Below are 20,729 nucleotides of genomic sequence, written 5' to 3'. Positions count from 1 at the left end.
CTCCCTTCATTTCCAAAGTTACTGGATCAGCACTTTTTCTTCCACCTCTTTCAGTGAGATTTTTTCATGCATTTATAATACAGTTGTATTCTCTTGTCACATTCTGTTTTCTTTACTGGGATACCCTGACCTCCTAAGTGTGTTTTAAAAGTTTTGCATACGTTCACTCTTGGTGGTGTAGAATTCTGTGGGTTTTGGCAGATGCGTATGTCATATATCCACCATTACAGTATCACAGAGAATAGTTTCACCACTGTAAAAATACCCTGTGCTATGCCTGCTCATGCTTCCACCCTCTTCTCATAATCCCTGGAAACCATTGATCCTTTTACTGTCTCCATAGTATTACCTTTTCTAGAATGTCACATAATTGGAATGTATGACATGTAGCCTTTCCAGATTGGCTTCTTTCACTTAGCAACAGTCATTTAAGTTTCCTCCTTGCTTTTTCATGCCTTGGTAGCTCATTCTTTTCTTATTGTTGAATAATATTTTATTGTATGGATGGACCACAGTGTGTTTATCCATTCACCTATTAAAAGACATGCTTGGTTGCTTCCAGTTTGCTGTGATTATGAATAATGCTACTTTAAATATTTGTGTGCAGATTTTTACGTGGATGTAGGTTTTTAACTTCTTACTTAAGAGTGTGATTGCTGAATTTTGTAAGACTACATTTAGCATTGTAAAAAACTGCCAAATTGTCTTCCAAATTGGCTGTACCATTTTGCATTTCTACCAGCAATAAGTGAATGTCCCCCTTGTGCCACATCCTCACCTCAGCATTTGACATTTTAAAATAGTTTTAGCTATTCTAATAGACGTATAGTAGTATATCATTGTTTTAACATTCAATTATCTAATGATATATGATGTTAAGAATCTTTTCATATGCTTTTTGCCATCTGTATATTTTCTTTGGTGAGATGTCTGTTCAAATCTTTTGTCTATTTTAAAATTAAGGTTGTTTGTCTTATTGTTGTTTTAAGAGATCTTTGTTTATTTTAGATACAAGTCCTTTGTCAAGATGTGTTTTGCAAATATTTTTCTCCCAGTTTGTTGCTTGTCTTTTCATTCTCTTAATACTGTCTTTTACAGAGCAGAAGTTTTAAATTTTAATCAAGTCCACCTTATTAATATTTTCTTTTATGAATTATGCTTTTAGTGTTATATCTAAATACTCATTGCCAAATCCAATGTCACCTAGAATTTTTCTTATGTTATCTTCTAGAATCTTCTTAATTTTGCCTTTTACATTTAGATATATGAAACCTTCTGAGTTAATTTTTGTGAAAGGTGTACCACCTGTGTCCAGATATGGATGTACAACTTGTTTCGGCATCATTATTTGTTGAAAGACTGTGTTCTTTCACCACTGAATTGTATTTTCTTCCTTGTCAAATACCAGTTGACTATATTTGTGTGGGTCTATTTCTCAGTTCTCTAGGTTTTTGTATATGTTCATTATCAAGTTGAGGAAGTCCCCTTCTATTCCTGATTTCCTGAGAGTTTATCACACATGGCTGTGGGATTTTAACGACTGTATTTAAGTTCTTGGAGGGCTGAGATTGTGTCTTATTCATTTTTGATTGCCCCACGGTGCCTATTCACAATATTTATTGACTGAGTGCATATATGCAACACCATTGATTCTGAATAATTTGCTTCTGAGTTTAAAGAAAAACTCTCCATCTTTCAACACTTAAAAGGGCCTCCCAGTAAATGTTTTTGAATAAGTCACTGTTTTGTTGTTTTGCAATGCTAATATACTAGAGACGAGGCCATGGTCTTAACGATAAAACTGTGATTCATCCTCCCCCACAAATTAATTTCTTTTAGGAGATGATGAATTGGTGTTTGTAGTCAGGGAGAGTAGAGTAATTTGGGGAGGTCAGGGGATACATTCATTGAGATAAATAAACATCAAATTGTACAGGCTCTCAAAACATGCTGTCTGAAAAAGACCATGCTGGCATTGTCCCTCTGTTCATTTCCAGCTTCTGTATTCTAATTTATTGAAAATTTTGCTTGCCAAAACCTGATTCTACCCACTGGAAAAAATTTCCTTTATAATGAAAATATTTTTGGCCAACTGTGCCTTTTAAATTTTATGCGTGCTGTTTATTTTGATGCCCAACATTAAAATTGGCTTTTAACTGTTATTTGAATTTGTACTCTTGTATATATATAAAATCTCTTTTTAAAAAAAAAATAATTTTGTTTTCTGGGAAAGCCAAAGTGGAAGAGAAGTTGCTTTGTAAATATTTTGATATGAATCTAGGTTTTGTAAATAACTTGCCTGAGTAAAAATGTACATGATTAGTCTGATTTCCTCCTTTATTTAAATAATCATTTATATCCTGCATTATCTGTGTGACTGCAGCCTGATGTTGAAGAGCAGGGGTTCACTAAAACCAGACTGTAACAAAGTTTTCATTGGTGCTCAGTAAAATTCAGCAACTATAGACAACATTGATTTTTTTTCCCCATAAGCTAAATTTAGTCAGTTTAAAGAAATATTGCTCATTCTGTGATTTTTGATTAAATATCCTTTGTTTCACAAAATACAGTGATACAAGAATGGCAACTATTTTAAAAAGTTCTTATTTAAAAAAATAAAAAGTTGGAAACCCTATGGAAGATGCTTTTCTGTTTGTGCTCTAGGCCGTGAGAACCCATGGAATTACTGGAATGACTGGTGCTGTGCTGGGAGTGGGGGTTATGGCAAAAGGGTAGCTCCAGTTTTCCTACAAGTTTCAAGGTGGCTGTTTTGTACTTGTACAGGATGCAGTGACCTATCAACTAGTTTCTGAATTCTTCACAGAGGGAATTCATCTATATATTGATGTCAAATTGGTGTGTCCCTCAGGAGAAGAAGGGTCCAGGGCTTCTTAGACTGCCATCTTCCCTCAGGAGAAGAAGGGTCCAGGGCTTCTTAGACTGCCATCTGCTAACATTGCTCTGCTTCATGTTCTATTTTCTGGCTGTTCCTTGAATATACTTCTTACTTCCCACCAAATGTAATAGTATGTCTGTAACTATTTTAATTTTGTTTTACTTGTTTTTGTTTTTGTTTTTGTTTTTGTTTTTGTCTTTGTCTGTGTATGCCTCTCTTTTTCTGTCTGCTCTGCTTCTAATTGAGCATTTTATATATTCCATTTTCACCTCTCTTTAGCATATCAGTTATACCCCTTTCAAAGACCTTTTTTAAGTTGTTGCCCTAGAGTGTGCAATATACATTTTCTTTTTTTTTTTTCAGGTCATTTTGACTTGTTTTATATTGAAGTGTAGTCAGTTACAATGTGCCAATTTCTGGTGTACAGCACAATGTCCCAGTCATTCATTCATATATATATTTCCACTAAAGGTTATTATAAAATATTGAATATAGTTCCCTGTGCTATACAGAAGAGATTTTTAAAATCTATTTTTATGTATAGTAGTTAATATTTGCAAATCTCAATAGCCAAGACCTGGGAACAACCTAAATGTCCATTGACAGATGACTGGATTAAGAAGTTGTGCTATATTTCTACAACAGAATACTACTCAGACATAAAAAAGAATAAAATAATGCTATTTGCAGCAACATGGATGGACCTAGAGATCATCATTCTAAGTGAAGTAAGCCAGAAAGAGAAAGAAAAATACCATATGATATCACTCATATGTGCAATCTGAACAAATAAAAAGAAGACACTAATGAACTCATCTACAAAACAGAAGCAATATACATTTTCAATGACACTAAGTCCATTTCAAATAACACTACACTATTTCATGGGAAGTACAGTTACTTTATAACAGAGTATTCTCAATTTCTCCATGCTATCACATATAATATTGCTGCATTCATATCACTTATCCATATGCTATAATCATTCATTATGTAGTTTCTATTACTACTTTGAATGGGTAGTTATCTATTCAGATAGGAAGAAGCAAAATAAAAATTTATTTTACTTTCATTTATTTTTTTTCTGGTACTCTTCCTTTCTTTATGTAGATCTGATTTTCAAGCTATCATTTGCCTTCTCTCTGAAAAACTTCTAAGATTTTTTTCAAGAAAGATCAACTGGCAATAAATTCTTTCAGTTTTTGTTTATCTGAAGGAGTCTATTTCTCCTTCATATTGGAAGGATAATTTTGCTGGGTACAGAATTTTAGGTTTTTTTAACCAACATTTTAAATATTTTACTTTGCTCTCTTCTTGCTTGTGTATTTTTTTCATGAGAAGTCCAGTGTAATTCTTATCCTTGTTCCTTTAATGTGCCCACACCCGCCCCTGCCCTGTGGCTTCTTTCAAGATTTTCTCTTTGTCTTTGATTTTCTACAGTTTAAATATTACATGTCTAGGTGTAGATTTTATGGGTATTTATCTGATGTGGTTTTCTCTGTGCTTCCTGGATCTGTGAGTTGACGTGCACTAATAATTTTGGAAAATCATCATCCGTTCTTACTTCAGTATCTCTTCTGCTTCTTTCTCTATTTCTTCTCCTTCTGGTTTTCCTATTATGTGTATGTTATACTTTTTTCTAGTTGCTCCACAATTCTTGGATATTCTATTCCATTTTCCCACTCTTTTTCTCTTTGCATTTTAGTATGGTAAAGTTTCTATTGACATAGCTTCAAGATCACTGACTCTTCCTTGTCCATGTCCAGCCTACTGTTGAGCCCAGAAAAGGCAGTTTTCATTTCTGTTTGAGTGGATTTCTAGCATTTCCTTTTGATTTTTATTTAGAGTTTCTATCTCTCTGCTTACATTACCCATCTGTTCCTGCATGTCTTCCCATTAGATCTCTTGGCATATTAACCATAGTTATTTTACATTCCTGGTTTGAAGGTTTCAAAACCTCTTGTATATCTGAGTTTGGTTCTGATGCTTACTTGTCTCTTCAGATTATGGTTTTTTCCCTTGCAATTTTACATTTTTAGCAACTTTTTTCATTTGATCATGATTTGTAATTTTTTTCATTGAAAACTAGACATGATTTATTGGTTGAGAGAAGTCAAGATATATAGTCTTTAGTGCAAGGCTTTTTTTGTTTACCTGGCTAGGAGTTAAGCTGGTTTGCTATATTGTTTGCTTTAGCTGTAAATAACAGAGCATTTAGTTTTCTCTAGTGTCTTAGTTTGTGTCCCATCTGGCTTTAGGTTTCCCTAGAGACTCCTTCTTAAGCAGAGTCTGAGTATTGCAGTTCTTTCAGCTCAAATCCATGATTGTCTTACAGGAGGCTGCTTGATGTGATGTGAGTGTATGAGGAAGAGATGCATTCTGTATTCCTGTGATTAGGCTTCAGGTGTTTAGTGTGCCTGTGCCTCTGGGATGTAACCTTCACAAGTATTTTTTAGCTTTCACTACCTCTTCCCACCTTAAGTGAGACAGGAAGGCTAGAGGGGGCTATAATTGGGTAATTTCCCTCCTCCAAGTCTGAAAAGGTCCGATGAAGTTTTTTCTCTTGCTGGGCAGGTCTTTGATGTGGAGAAGCTCTGGGTTTATTTCAGAATTTTTACTTTTCCACTCTGCCTGGGCAAACATGGGATTTTTCTCTGCTCTTCACAGTGGGAACCAGGTGAGGCTTCTAGAGGTAAAACTCATGTAAGGTATGACTCTCTCCAACAGAAGGCCCCCAGTAATTTTAAACACTCAAGCTAGTCCATCCTTAGCCTCCAGAAATTCATTGAAGTTACCATTTAAGTGTTTGAATGGCGACTGGCACCAGCAGCTCTTGTGTTAGGTAAGCTGATTGGTAGTCTCTGTATTCACCTGTCTGTCCAGTTTAAGGATGGTGGTTTGTCTTGTGACTTCAGTTCTCTGAAGATCTAAGGAAACTCATTGATTTTCAACTTTTTCCTTTTTTTTCTTGTTGTTAGGTTTGGAGTGATGACTTTCAAGCTCTTTACATGTCACTGCTGAAAACAGAAATCACAGAATGCTTCCTACTACTATTTTCCATGTGTTCAAGTACATCTGATAATCCATCAATCATAATTTCTTGCTTTGTTTTGTTTGTTTGTTTTTCTGAAGGCTTCATTCCTGGACTCTTCCATTATCCAGACTGGAATGGCTGTTACATCTCCTGCAGTGTTATTGTCCTGGTACTGCCTTTCCCACTGTCCCAGGGATTTCCTTTGCCTCTCTCCTTCATTGGATGTTTTTCTTTTGGCTCTTACATCTTACTTTTTCTTGATGTACTTTCCCAATTTTGATAGAGAAGATTCTTCACAATCTCCATGAGAAAAATTACATAGGAGGTAAATATTCTGGGTCACTGCCTGTTTTAAATTTTTTTTTTATTTTATTCTTCTCTTACAGTTGATTGGTGATTAAATACAGGATTATGGATTGAAAATAATTTCCCTTAGCATCCTGAAGACATTGCTGCACATTAATAATTTTGAAACTTTTAATACCAAATGTATTCTTTATCTTTCCCCCCTCCAATTTGGAATCTGTTGGGGTTTTTATTTATCTCTGGTACTGTGAAAATTCAAGATGATATGTTCTGGTGTTTTTGTTGTACTGGGCACTTGGAGGCCTTTTCAGTTTGGAAACTCATGTACTTTAGTTCTGAGAAATGTGTTGTGTAACTCCTTTGATAATTAATTTCCCATTTTTTTCTTCTTCTGAAAGTATTATTTATCAGATGTTGGACCTCCTGGATTGATCCTCTGATTTTTATTTTTTTTCATTTTACACTCTTTCTTGGAGGGAAACTCTTCTTTTGAATTTTTTAGCTAGGGCATAATTATTTTAATTTCTAAGAGATCTTTCTTATTTGATCTATTTTTATTTTAATAGTCTATTCTTATGAAAAGGATGTAATATTTTTACTTTTATCTGCAGATATAATTTGCAGGTTTTTAAAAAAATTTTCCTTCTTTTTCTTGTATTGTTTATATTTCCTTTTGGTCATTTTTTCCTTTTTAATCACATTGTCCCTATTTTCCATGTTTGAATACTTTCTTGGGCATTGTATTAAAATGTACCTTTGTTGTGGTTTTCATGGGAAGAAATGGGCAAGGCAGGGTAAACAGCTGAGCAGAGTTAGATTGGATAGTTAGAATACTTCTGCAGGCTCTGGATGACAGGGGTGGTCTCCAGCTGTCTGGTACCTGGTCCTGGGGTGAGTTAGGGCAGTGGCATAATGTCCTAAACTGAAGGAACCTGAAAAAAGGAAGTAGGTTGGCAATATAGGTTCTTGATTGGTTGGTTTGCATATGAAGGCTTTGCACACAGGCAAGTTGTTTGCTATCTCTAGCAATTAGCTAACCCTCGGAGAAGCAGCCCCTCTCTGGGTCCACAAGGCCTCAGGATGTCAAAGCATCATGAAATACAGAATGTAAAAAACATAATTAATATGAACATCTAGTACTCTTTGGCTGAAAACAGCTAAATTGAATCTCTGTGTGCATGGATTGGATGTATTAAGTGAAGTCCACTCAAAGGATGATTATGGGGTGATTGTTTTGGGGGGAAACAGAAAAAAATAGTGTTTTTTTGTCTCTTCTCTAGGTCATGTGGCAAATATTGTTAATATTGAGCCAATACTATAGTTTATTTACATTCCTCATCTCCTTTTTAGTTAGATGGAGGCCATTTGACTTGATTCTGGCCAATGGGATGTGGGCTAATTTGCACATCCCTCATCCCTCACATGGCCCTTGAGCTCTATGCCCCCCAGTGCCCTTGGATGCCACGTGTTCTGGACATTTAGACAAAATATACAGGAAGACAACCTGGCTTCCTTCAGACTGTGATGAGGGTAAGAAATACACTTTTGAAAGGATTCATTAATCACCGCAGCAAGATCTATCCTTTCCTGATTAATATATGCCTCATCTCTCCAGAAGATAATCATCTAGTTCCCTGCCGGAGGAGAATACAAGTGGATGTCAGCATTTGACAGCAAGAGTGAGGAGGAATGGGCCTTTTCCGTGTTCTGCTGGATCTGCTTCTTCTTGGCATCTATCTCTGGAAACAGAGGTTTCAACTTCTTCAACTCTTCTAAGTCAGTTGCCACTTGTTAAAATCTGCTTTCCATTTTCTTTTTAAAAATATTGCTCCCTTACTATTGTCTTCCCTTCAGTCTGCTTTGCCCTTGTGGACTTATACTTTTAGTGGGAGTGTCCAAGAGAGGGACCATAAAAATGTGTGCTCATTTAACCACATTTATCTGGAAGTGCTTACTTTTATTTTCAACACTTAGGTTACCATTTTTGATTTCAAGTGGGACTTCTTGCTCCAGATATCATATTCTGGGGCTCTTCTTTGTGGCTTCTTAAGGGCACCCCTATTACAGATCCTCATGATAATCTTCAGGTCTGGTACAAATCCTGATGCCTGAAGGTACGTCTCTCTTTCCAATCAGATGTGTCTGTGTGGAAGGCCATCCTTCTGAGGGTGATGGCTAGTCTGTGAACTCTGTATCACCTGATGTCTGCCCGTTGGTCCAGCACCTATCTGCATTCCCTCCACCTCCCCCATCCTGTCCTGCTCCAAGTCCTAGTAAATGGGAGTATAAAATACGTCTCCGGACTTCTGTGTGTGTGTGATATTCTGCCTGTCCAGCACATTTTGCCCCATTTTGTACGCCAGGTGAGCTTTTACTCAGCTAGCAAGACTCACTCAAGTGGTCCTGCTTCCTTGCAGTTTTGCTGGTGACTTTCCTGCTCTTACACTTAGGTAAAGGTGGAATTTATCTTCTGTGGCCCAAATTCTCTTGAACTTATCTCCAGAATGTAACATTGACTGATTAATAGACTGATTGATTTTTTTCTGGCCCCTTTTGACTTTGAGGGCAGTAACTTATTTATCTTTGGATCCCAGTGCTCAGAACTGTCATTGCCACAGAGCAAATACTCAAGACATGTTTGCTGAAAGTACTCAGGACACGTTTTGGTCCATTCTTCTGCTACTTTGGTGTCGAGAAAAGTCTGAAACCTATGGCTCTTTTTCTTTCTCCTGGAGAGTTCTGGGAAAGGAGAAATTGTGGCCCTCATTAGAAACCATTCACTCTCAGCTGACAACTTTTCTCTGCTTAACTAAAATCTCTCATGCTGGAATGGAATATATATATATTCTAACCCCAGTATATTCCTCCTGGAGCACATTTTCTTTTCTTCTCTTTCCTCCTTTTTTTGTTATTCTTTTCTGAAACCTATAAAATAGCATTGTTACAGGCAGGGAAAAAAGCAGGCATGATCCTCTAACTCTCTTGTTGGGGAAATGGCTGTGTGTAACACTGGGGTCAATCTTCTGAGCTTTATGCAGGGGAAGGGGACTACCCAGAATCTCCACTAGAGTAGAGAAAGTGGATAGCACTTTTTCCAGAGTAAATACTCCAGTTGAGCGCAGAGGGGGACATGTCTCAGCAGCGTGCTGATGCTTCAGCATACCTGCTATGTCATCTTCTTTGCTTTCAGAGACCTGTGCCTGATAATTCAAGCCAGAGGGACTTAACATCGCCGAGCTGAAACTCAGTTTGCTCTAGCCCTGGGTCAAGGTGAAATCAGAGTCCTGTGCCTGTCAGACTGCCTTCGATGTTCCCCAAAGGCTCACACAGCCAGTTAGAGATACTCGAGGGAAGATCACTCTTTAAGCAACAACAACAACACAAAATCTCAAACAAAGCAAAAGGGAGCAAAAACACCTTATTAAATTATGAGTGTATTGTAAAGAGAAATTTTATTTTACCTGTTCTACTTATTAAAGAATTAACATTTTATGCAAAAAAGGAAACATCACACATAGGTAGTAACTAAAGCAGAATTCACAAGGTCAGATGGCTTCAGGTGACAGATATATGACTTAAAAAGGTGAAGCTCCAAGAGATGATACTAGCAAGGTGTGAGCTGTGAGGGAACTGGTGAGTGTGTGTCCCACTTAAAGACATTCAATTCAAACTTTCGAAAACTATCTTGTGGGCTATAACCCACAGTCTGGGAGTTTGGGATTTGCAAAGTAAGATGATGCTATTAAATCAGGCATATGATCATAAGTATTATAGAAGGTCTGGCTACCTTTAAATATTCTCAGAATCTTGAAGAAAAAGTCCTGGGAATCTGTCTATCTATCTATCTATCTTCCTACCTACTTTTTATTTATCTACTACTCAGATGGTACTTGGTTGGGAAATCTTGGGACACTGGAACACTCTGAAATTCAATGGACAGTTTGGTGCTCTATACCCAAGTGCAGAGCTATGAGATGGGGAAAGAGTAGTGGCAGAATGATGAGCTCACTTGGGATGAGTGTTAAGAAGTGGCAGCGAGGAGGACATCCTGAGTGGAGAGATGTTCGTGCTGTGAATGGCTTGAAGGCAGTCAAGAAGAGTGATTAGGGCTATGATGAGATCCTGCATGTGGGCCAGTGGGTTTATTAAGATTTCCACAGTCACTGTGACTAATTTGAGATGTTCGGAAACCTGATGAGTGGCACTTCCTTTAAAATGTATTTTGTCCCTACAGGAAATGTACTTGGGACAGGAAAATGGAGGCTTCTGCTGATAGACATGGGGCATTCTGAATGCCTCAGTTGTCAAGGTCTATCTGCCATTTTTCTGAATCAAAAGATTCTATAAGTTTTCTAATTTTTATTTTTCATTAAAAAAAATCACTAGCAATAGATCACTTGATCTGCCAACTTTTGAAGGCAAAATTAAATTCCATCATGAAAAATCAGTGATTATCTCTTGCCTTCCTGAAACGTCATGCAGGTGTTGACCAAGATGAAAAATGCCTCTACTACAATTTGGCATATCAAAGGTAGAACAATCGTCAAGCTAAAGTCACATGTCAATTTGCTGCAGAAAAATAAAGTAAGCCAATGACAAATGGAAGAGTCAAACAGATGTAGTATGGTAAATAAAAATATTAAAAATCCTCATTTTATAGGTTTCATACAGTACAGATATTGGCTGATCAAACTTGAAAAGTTCAACATTTTGTTCTGAGAATAACATAAATATTAGTGGAAGTGGAATTAGAGATACTCAACCTCTGATTTAATACTTTTAGTGACTAACTGATAATGTTCGTAACTAGGGTTACTAATAATGTTACTCATCTTTTGTTAATTATAAGAGCTACTGATATTGAACACTAAATATACGTCAGCTACAGTTCTAGTCACTTTAGTCTTTCTTTCTTTTTTTTTTTTTTACAGCCACCTTCAGGGTAGGTATTATCACCTCCATGTTATAGAGGAGAACTGTGACTCAGAGGGTTTGTAACAGTTAGCCTGACCCCAAAGCTCATATTTTTCACCAACTGACTATGAAAATCAGCAAGTAATCTATTAATTGCCTACTATAAGCAGGGCACTGTGCCAGGTGTCAAAGTATAGAGTAAGATCCTGGAAATATGAATGTGAATGATGACAAAGAACAACCCAAAGTGTCATAAAAAAGCCATGCAAGCAGTACAGACAATAAATGAAGGGAAAAGTCAGTGAAAGGAGATCTGAGGAGTAAGGACAGACTTCACCGACCCATCCTGGAGGAAAAGGCAGGGTTTGAACAAGTAAAAAGACTAGAGGAGTGAGTAGGGCTGTGATGCAGTTTTTGAGGATTAACCTGACTGTAGCGGGGAGTAGACTTTTCCTTCTGGTGCAGGTGAGTGGGGAGATGCCTGAGGGAGTTTCTCTGCAGCCTCCTTCCTATGTTCACGTCATGGGGTGCTGATGATCTGGAAGAGTGCAAATGAAAAAGGACAGGTTGTGAAGACGTAAAATTATAAGCCTGGTATACTTTACCTCAGTCTTGTCTAGAAAATCTGTTAGAGCAGAAACAAATATCCTTAGTAATGTCTGTAAATGAAGAACCTTGGACAAACGAGACTGTGGACTTGTTGGGAGCACAAGCATGCAGCTAGCCATTATTTATTGTTAGATAAGAACAATATTAGTGATCTTTGCATACCTGTCACTGAAAAGTTTAAATTTGATCACTGTTTATTTGTATCCCATCACTATAAAGTTATATTTCTTTCTAAGCCTCTTTTATAATCAGAAGAAAGAGCTTTCCTATAGCAAAGAAAGATTTTTAAATAGTTCTACAAACTGTTGACATATAACCTTTAGACTAGAATGTTTGTTATAAAAAGCTATTTTTACTAGGACATTGTTATATAAAATTGTGTTCACCTGGGTTTTACTCATCAGCTTTGCTCTTTATTCATTTACTGTGGCATTACTAGCTTTGATAAATTCAACCTGGATGAAAGCTCTGTGATAATTTTCTTAAAAATAGTCAGAGACCTGAAAGCATATAACCTCCTTTGAAAATGAATTTGCAAATAAAATACAGTGCCTTACAGACTGACTTTCAGTTACAATTACAATTTGTTGTCAGGGTGGATTCCAAAGATGTAGGAAGGGTGAATGAATAGGGTGTGTGATGAGCTGACTGTAAGCAGAACATTCTCTGAGAGTTTCCTGCTGTGGTAATTAATACTTTCCCAAGATTTTTTTATCCATGTACTTGAGGCAGAGTGAACTGAATTGGGAGTTTGGAGTTCTAGTTCTGACTGCTCAACACCAATGTGGATAACTCTTTGGATAAGTCTTGTAATACCTTAAAAAGGTTTTGAGGTCCAACAAAGTTCTAAAATGCTATAATTTATTGATTTTTCATTTTCTTGGGACTGATGGAATATATTGGTCCCTGTTTGTTTGGGATTTGAGAGCAGCCTACTGCTATGAAACTGAGTGGAACTGACTGGCGCTTACAGAGAATGAGACAGTGATTCTGTCACCATGCCCTAACAGATTGCTTTCAAATGTATCTGACAATTCAGAGAAAGGCGTTAATTCATTCTCGAGACTCGTGGCATAGCCTCTGATTCCTCCTGGAACAATTCTGTTAATTGCTATATTTTAAACCAAGGTGGACAAAAAGATGCCTTTGGAAAATGTAGTATTGTCATTTTTATCAAACTTGAAAAAAAATTTTTTTGTGGTATTAGATTTACCAACTGAACACTTCATGCTCAACTCCAAACACATTTAGACTTGGTTTCAATAGTTTCAGGGCCCACATGTGTCTCAGAGATAATTTAATACCATATTTCATTTAATATTCGCTTACACGGTCTGCTTTTGCCACACTTCCAAGTTAGCGTTCTAAATTGATTCAGAAGAATTAATCTTCAAACGCTCTTCCCTCCTTCTGCCAGCTGGTCCCTTTGTAGTTTCTTCAGAAGATATTGGGCTGGTAAAAATAAAGGTCTTACTTTGTTAAGTGGGTATCCTATCACCAGAAGCTCAAAACAGACTCTAGTCAATTTTCAGACCAATCAATTGAAGCTCCTTGGGTAGAAATGGGCAATATGACAGCTATTGGAGAGTTATGAAACTAAGGAATAATTTACTTGGTTAAAGTTTCTTTACTTGTAAAAAATGAGTGTTTCTTGTACTATTTAAGACTTAGGCTATGTAATCAGGATGATATTTTTAGATTTGTTTGTAAAGATAGAGTTTTGCTCTGTTAGAAAAAGGACCCTTTCAAGTCATGATGCGTGGAAGATGCTTGGCATTAAGCATTCAGCATGGGCGCTCTTCTCTTTTCTTTCCTCTTTCCTCGGTCAGAACTACCACGCTATGTCATGTGGGAAAAATGTTCAAGCTCTTAAGTGTGCTCTAAGTGGTTCCTTTGAAGTGACTCAAATATCTTTTTTTGTTGGAAAAAATTTAACATGAAGAATCACTCATTAATTTGCCTCCAACGAGTTCTTCTAGTCAGACTATTACATATAATGGGAAATATGAACACTTGTACTCAGATGCCAAATATTCCTTGGAGAAAGGATTGAGAAGTGATATAATAAGGGCAGACTTAAGGAAATGTGCTTATCCCAGTTCTATTAAAAATTTCAAAAAAGTCTTATAAATTTGAACTAAATATTTAATTTTATAAATTAATAAAATAGAAGGAATAAATGGAGAGGGATGAGCCATGAGGGTAAATGCTGCCTGTATTAGTTAGGCCCAGTCAGGAAAAGAGAAACTACTTTAGGTATTTCAAGTTTAGAGGAATTAATGCAGGGATTTGGTTGGTAACTTGTTGGAAGGATGAAGAAGCAAATCAGAAAAGGGCGTGTTACCCAGAGACTAGCTGCCACCCTTGTTCGTGCCAGTTCAGCTGCTGCTCTTGGACCCCTGCTGCTGAATGGCTGCTGCTGCTTCCAGTGGTATTTACTACGGGGAGGTAAGAAGAGATGGGGCATCCTAGTCAAGCAGCCAAAGATCTGTAGGCGAGGAATGTGTGCAGAGTGTGTGGCAAGAGTGCTCTACAGACCGGGGAATGATGGCCCTGCATTTCTTGTAAATGAGAAGTACTGAAGGAGATAGACCCAGTGATGGCTGAGACATGATACAGTTTTGCCAGAAATTATTGAAATCAAGGGTGTTGTAGCCCACCGCTAGAGTTTGGGACCCAGAGTGGTAGTACGTTCACCCTAATTGAGCTCTGCCTCCCCCTGGGGTTTCTGATTGAGTTTTCCTCTCTTTATTACTGTGAGTGAGGTAGAAATTAACAGGATAATTCCCATATCTAGTCTGTATGTTATTTTTTGACAAACATTAAGGAGAGTATTTTAAAATAAGTATTTAAAGAGATTGAAGTTATTTCATATGTTTTACATCCTTGGCACATGTGTCCTAGAAGATAACTACACACTCGATTCTGTGCGTCCCGACCCCCTTCCGTTGCTCTATAGGGATCTAGACAACAGTCTTTTTCCTAAGTCACAATCCAGAGTTGGGAAACCCCAGCGAGCATTCAGACATTTGCCCATGGTGGCATTGAGACATTGCCCCAAGTGAAAAAAAAAATCTCTCTGTGCATTTGCTTAGCTTTCTTAAAATGGTCAGATTTGTGGAGATAGCCTGATCTAATACCTTAATGATCACCTACACAAAAATTAGTTGCTGTCCTTGTTTTCCCAAGTTATGGCATCTAAACACCAGTATAGCTCATATTTTGATACATGCTTTTTATAACTTAAATCCTGCCTTCAGTTTTAAGGCACACTCTGTATTCAAAATCTGTTTCATAAACCTTTCAGCGAGAAATCTGTAAGAGCAGTGACATGCTGTTTTGATTATGTCTCAGCTCATCCATTTAAGAAGGCTGAAAAGTTGTTTCAGCAGATTTCCTGCAGGTGTATCTGATTACCTGGGCTCCATTGTTTCAGTAAGATAAATGGGAAACTTGGATCTTCATGAAATAGGGCTGGAGGGAGAAATTCTGCAATGAATTGTCTTAAGAAGCAAAAAATTCCCAATCTCTAGAAATATTTAATCATAGACTTGGTGACTGCTGTTGAGGAGATATTTTGGAGAGGATGTAGGTGATATAGGACTGAAAGGCTTATAGGTTTGTAAGCTCTTATCCAGTTGGGACATTCTGTAAGTCTTGATGATGTGAAGAGATTGACATAAGATCTATGGAATTTTCAATGACGTGCATATGGGCTGGCATCCATGAAAAGCCGGCACCCAGTATTCTAAAGTATCACTGGGAAAGTCTGGGTTCATTATGACAGCAATGTCAGAAAACCTTGTGTTAAATTTATCCTTCAGCCTAAAATCTTCAGTCACTATTCTTTAGCCTATTTTTCCTTTTCATGGGGTGTCAAACTCTGGATTTGAAGAAAAGTTGTTAAAGTTTAAAGCTTGGGGAATCCAAGTCTCAGACATGAACATTCCTTGAAGAACTTCTGATGATTCTAAAGCATTTTGGAATCACAGATCCTTTCAGACCCTACCCAGAAAAGTGTACATTGAATCTTACAGGCTCAGAGGATTCACCCCAAATTAGGAATCCTTGTAAGGAAAAATGTACCCCCTCCCAAGCCTCCCATTCTCTCTTTTTAGGGACTGGCAGGACACATGGTTAGTCTTCAAGTTATTCTCAGGAGGCACTGAATCTCTTTGTGCGAATTAAACACATTTACAGAAATAGTAAATACCCTCCCCTCCCCAACAATAATGGTGAGTTATGTTTACACTGAAAACCACCTCAGAATTGAAAAGGAGTTCATAAAGCATAAAGCAATAGCAGAAATCACTTACAGTTGTTTGAATAGAAATAGAATAAGAGAAAATAAAAAGGCCAATGAATGACTACATAAAAATGAGACTGTTCATCAAAGAACACCATAAATAAGATTAAAAGGAAAATGAGAAATCAGGGGGAAATAATTGAATTAACACTTAGGATGTGAATGGCTTTTAGAAGTTGACAAAAAACATTAAAACCCAATGTAACAAATGGTCAAAGAAACTGGTTCTTTCTACCACAGTTATTGAGTGATTACAATGTGACAGACATAGGGTCTTGCGACAAACACCCCTGTCCTCAAGGAGCTTAATTCACAGTAAATGAAATGCAAACGGCCAATTAATATGTGAAAAATGCCTAAGTTCACTTCATAATCAGAGAACTCACAAACCCGTTCAGAAACCACTTTGGCCTGTCATATTAGCAGAAACAAAAAAGAACATTACTGAACATTATTGAGGAGATGGAAAACAGATGCTCTCATCTACTGCAGGTAGGAGGTTCCATGGTGGCAACTTTTTGGAAAACACTCTTGCAACCCAGATTAAGAGATTTCAAAAGTAAGTGCTTTTTGCTCTACTTATTTCTCTTCTATGCATCTGTTCCAAAAAAGTAGTTAAAAACTCAGACAAATAAATTCAGAGTCCATTGCAATATTAACAATAATCTCAAAAAACTGGGAGTAACCAAAATTTTATTTAAAAATATACACTGTGGTCCAAATTGTGTTAAAATAACATCTATGCTTAGAAAAAACTAATACAGAAAAATTGTAATTTTCATTTTATTTTTTGTTTCTGTATGTCAAAATTTTATGTTTATATTATTTTTCTAATGAAATGTTACTATAAAAATATTAGCAATAATATCTTGGGCTTCTGAATTTGTGATGATTTTAATTTTTTTCTAAAGAAAATTACTTATCTGTTCTTCAAATTTTCTACAATGAGATTTTTATATCTTATAAATTTAGAGAAAAAACATTATTTAAAAACACATCTTGGCTGCAAGAATGTATTTGAATCATCGTTCAAATGCTCATCAAATTATAATAATTCTACTGAAGAAGGAAAGGATTTATTTATGTAGAGAAGGTATCAGGTAGAATCAGTTGTCTTACAATCTGTGATTATTTGCTTTCTAGCATTTATGGGATTTTGATTCATTGAAAAAGAAGACAGAACTGAGTATTTCCCACTTGATACCTGATGTAATTGTGCAATTTTGAAAAGGTTATTGTTTGAACTTTCAAATGATCTTAAAAAGTACTAGGTATTTTTGAAGTTTAGAAATTGGTTTAGAGAGGTGCAAGCTTTAGGTTAAGCAACTGTATATTTATTACATATCGTTCTCAAAGATTCACATTTGAAACCACATTAAATCTTTTAATCTTATTTATTTATATTTTTCACGTTAAATCTTATGAGTGCAAATTGGTTACCTTTTAGAAAACCCTTGCTTAAAACCTAACTAAAGGTAAAATGTCTGCAAGTGTTTTAATACATACATGATATGCCAGTGCTTTATTACTATATTCAAATAAAGAGGATAAAGAAGATAATTTTTGCTGTTTCTTGAATATACAAAACATGTGAATGAGCTTTTTGGGTTGGCAGTACTCTACATATTACCGCATATCGATGCCAGGAGGGAAACACACTCTTGAGGACACAAAAGTTTGCATTTGGAATCCTCTCAGTTCCAGATTCTGCCATTTGTATCTCTTTTTTTGGTTCTAATTTGTAATTCCTTTCATTATGATAAAACTACAATCAAAAAAAAAAAAAAGTTTAAAGAGACTTGTAAGCCATCTCAATCACAAAAGTCTTCTTATAGTTTATTTGAGAAATCTTCCTATATTAACATCTTTCTCTATATATCTTTCCACACAAAGACTATGGATATAAATATGTTATATATGTATACATATATATATATGTATATACATAACACACTCACAAAGACACACATACAGACACACACATACATACACACTCAACATCTCTTCAAATATACTCCTTTCTCATCAGTTACTTTGTTTATTTATCCCATCAATTGAATGTTTCTTGAATAGCTGTTATGTGATAGCTACTTAAGCACCACCAGTAGTAACCAGAAGAGTCAGACACACCTGAGGAGCTTACAATGTTGGAGGAGCTTACAAAGCAGTGGGTAAGACAATTACACAAATGCTATTGCTGGTTATGCCATAGTAAAGGGAGCCATAAAGTATGTTTAACAACATCCCCAACAAGGGGATGCTTAATTTGGCTTGTTTTGGGGTGAGAATATAGAAGAATAACATTTAAATTAAGTCTAAAGGGTAGGATTTTGTTAGATGGAAGGGAAAGGGGTATTCTAGGTAGCAGGAATGGCACACAAAAAAGCATGGATTTGTGAATGCCTGCTCCATGTGTAGGACTGACCAAATTGTAGGACGAGTAGGGGGAATGGCCCCTGGGGTTTAATGGTGAGGGACTTTGTACACCAGGCTCTATTTAAGTCTCAGTCCCAGTGGCCTGGGGCATGAACATTATCAAGCCCTTCAAGGCCAAGGGTCAGTTTGCTATCTGCCTGGTCCAGTCATCCCAGAGCATTCTGTTTGGGTATGCAAATAAGGCCCCTCTGTGAAGAAGGCAACCCTTCATTTCTGCTGAAGAAGGGCTTTGCTTAATTAAGCCCCTTTGTCTCTTCAGGTGTACATCTCTCAGAGTCAGACAGTAGACGACACCAAGAGTGCTTCCCAAAACCTTTCATTTGCAATGACCGAGAAGCCCAAGCTCTGTTAATCAGCAGCACACACCCGCCCAGGCTGGCGACTGGGTCGAAATGTTACTGCCTCTCCAGTAGCCACATTTTTTCCTCTCTTTGTTTGCTCTTTCACCTCTTCAGAGACTTTAATCGGGTTTGAATTTTCCTTACTGCTGAGACTACTGTGGTGTTAAAAGTAAGTTAGCCCTTTGCCCGTCTCCCAGGCACCTATATGCTCTCAGGCGTCCTTGGCTTCTCTCTCTTTCCAAGTTAATTATATTCAGTGTGAGCTTGAATTTTCAAATCCATCTGTTTTCTCCATCTCTGCAGGCAGTTTATTTATATCTACTCTTTTAAATAGAGAAGAGATGGAACAACAGTTTCCTCATACTCTAGACATTTTGAATCCGATGCAATAACCATTTCTTTTAGAATAAAGTCAATGGGGGAGTGTGTGAGAGTTTATTTCACAGCTGCTCTGTGTCTAAGCATTGATGAAAAACTGTCCGATACAGCTAAGTTCTGTCTCCATTATTCTCTTCTCTAGACACCTATCACACTTTATAATTATATACTTATTCATATGTTAGCATTTTTAATGCTAGCTAGATCGTAAAGTGTGCAAGAGTGGGAAAATGTTTTGTTCATCAATCTATATCTGAAACTTAATATATTACCTAGAATATGCCAGGTGCTTAATAAATATTTACAGAATGAAGGGAGAAAGGAAGGAATCAAGATTCATAATAACTGCAAGACTTTAGAGACACAATTATGTTTATCACCAAGGACCATTTTAATTTTTACTTTCATAGATGCCATTTCAGTTACCTATTGCTGCAGAACAAATCACCCCAAAGCTAAAAGTGAAAACATCAACTTATTATTTTTCACAATTCTGTGGCTTGGTTGGATGGCTTCTCTGTTGCTTTCACCTGACTGTAAATGCTGGACAGTCAGCTAGGCTGTCCGGTCCAAGATGGTCTCACTCACGTCTGGCAGTTGGTGTTGGCTACCCCCTGGGGTGTCTCAGTTCTCCATGTCATGTCTCATCCTCCAGTAGGCTAGCCTGGCTTTCTTACATAGTGTCTTAGTGTAGGATTCCAAAAGGGCAAAATGGAAGCTTCAAGGTCTTTGGTCAAAGGAAGTCACAAAGTTAGCCTTGCTTCAAGGGATGGGGAAATAGAACCTACTTCTCCATAAGAGGGATTATAAAACATTGTGCCTGTTTCTCAATCTGTTGAGTATTTTTAGGTGATGATAACAATGAAGATGATGAGGATGATGAGGATACTAAAAGTACTATTTATATGATTTAAGCAGTGTTCTAAGTGCTTTAAGTGTTTACATCTCCTGAAAAATGTGTGAAGTGGATGATATCATCTTCAATTTATAGAAGGGGAACTGAGGGTTAGAATAGTTAAAAAACTTGCTCAAAGTCTTGCAGCTAGTATGTAGCAATTGAAGGATCCGAACACAGGTTGACTAACTTTATAGCCTGAGGTTTCCTCCTCCCTCCCTTTTCTGTACTGTTTATCTAGAAATTAATCCCTGCTGTCTATATAGTGCTTTTCCATTGCAAATCAACCCTTATTTAAGTAATGATACAAAACTATAAAGGATCGATGATTTTATGGAAACAGAGATTATTGTTGTGGCTGGGTTACTAATAAATAATAGAGTTGAATAAGTAAATAGACGTGTATATGCTGTTAAGTACTACTGGTAGCCTGATTTCGATAATTGCTAAGAGAGTGGGTTCAGTAACCCCCTTTTAAAATTGATTTAGGAACAGATAGGAACTCCATTTAATGAATACAGATTGCATTTGGTTCTTCTCCAGGGTTCTTTTGTCAATCGTTAACTTTCCTGTAGGCTAGAAACCTCAAAATCTTTTCCTCTCCTTCTCTCTTT

This window comes from Camelus ferus, unplaced genomic scaffold (assembly GCF_009834535.1).
Source record: "Camelus ferus isolate YT-003-E unplaced genomic scaffold, BCGSAC_Cfer_1.0 contig298, whole genome shotgun sequence".
Taxonomy (NCBI): Eukaryota; Metazoa; Chordata; class Mammalia; order Artiodactyla; family Camelidae; genus Camelus; species Camelus ferus.
The sequence above is the reverse complement of the archived record's forward strand: the minus strand, read 5'-3'. Positions refer to the sequence as shown.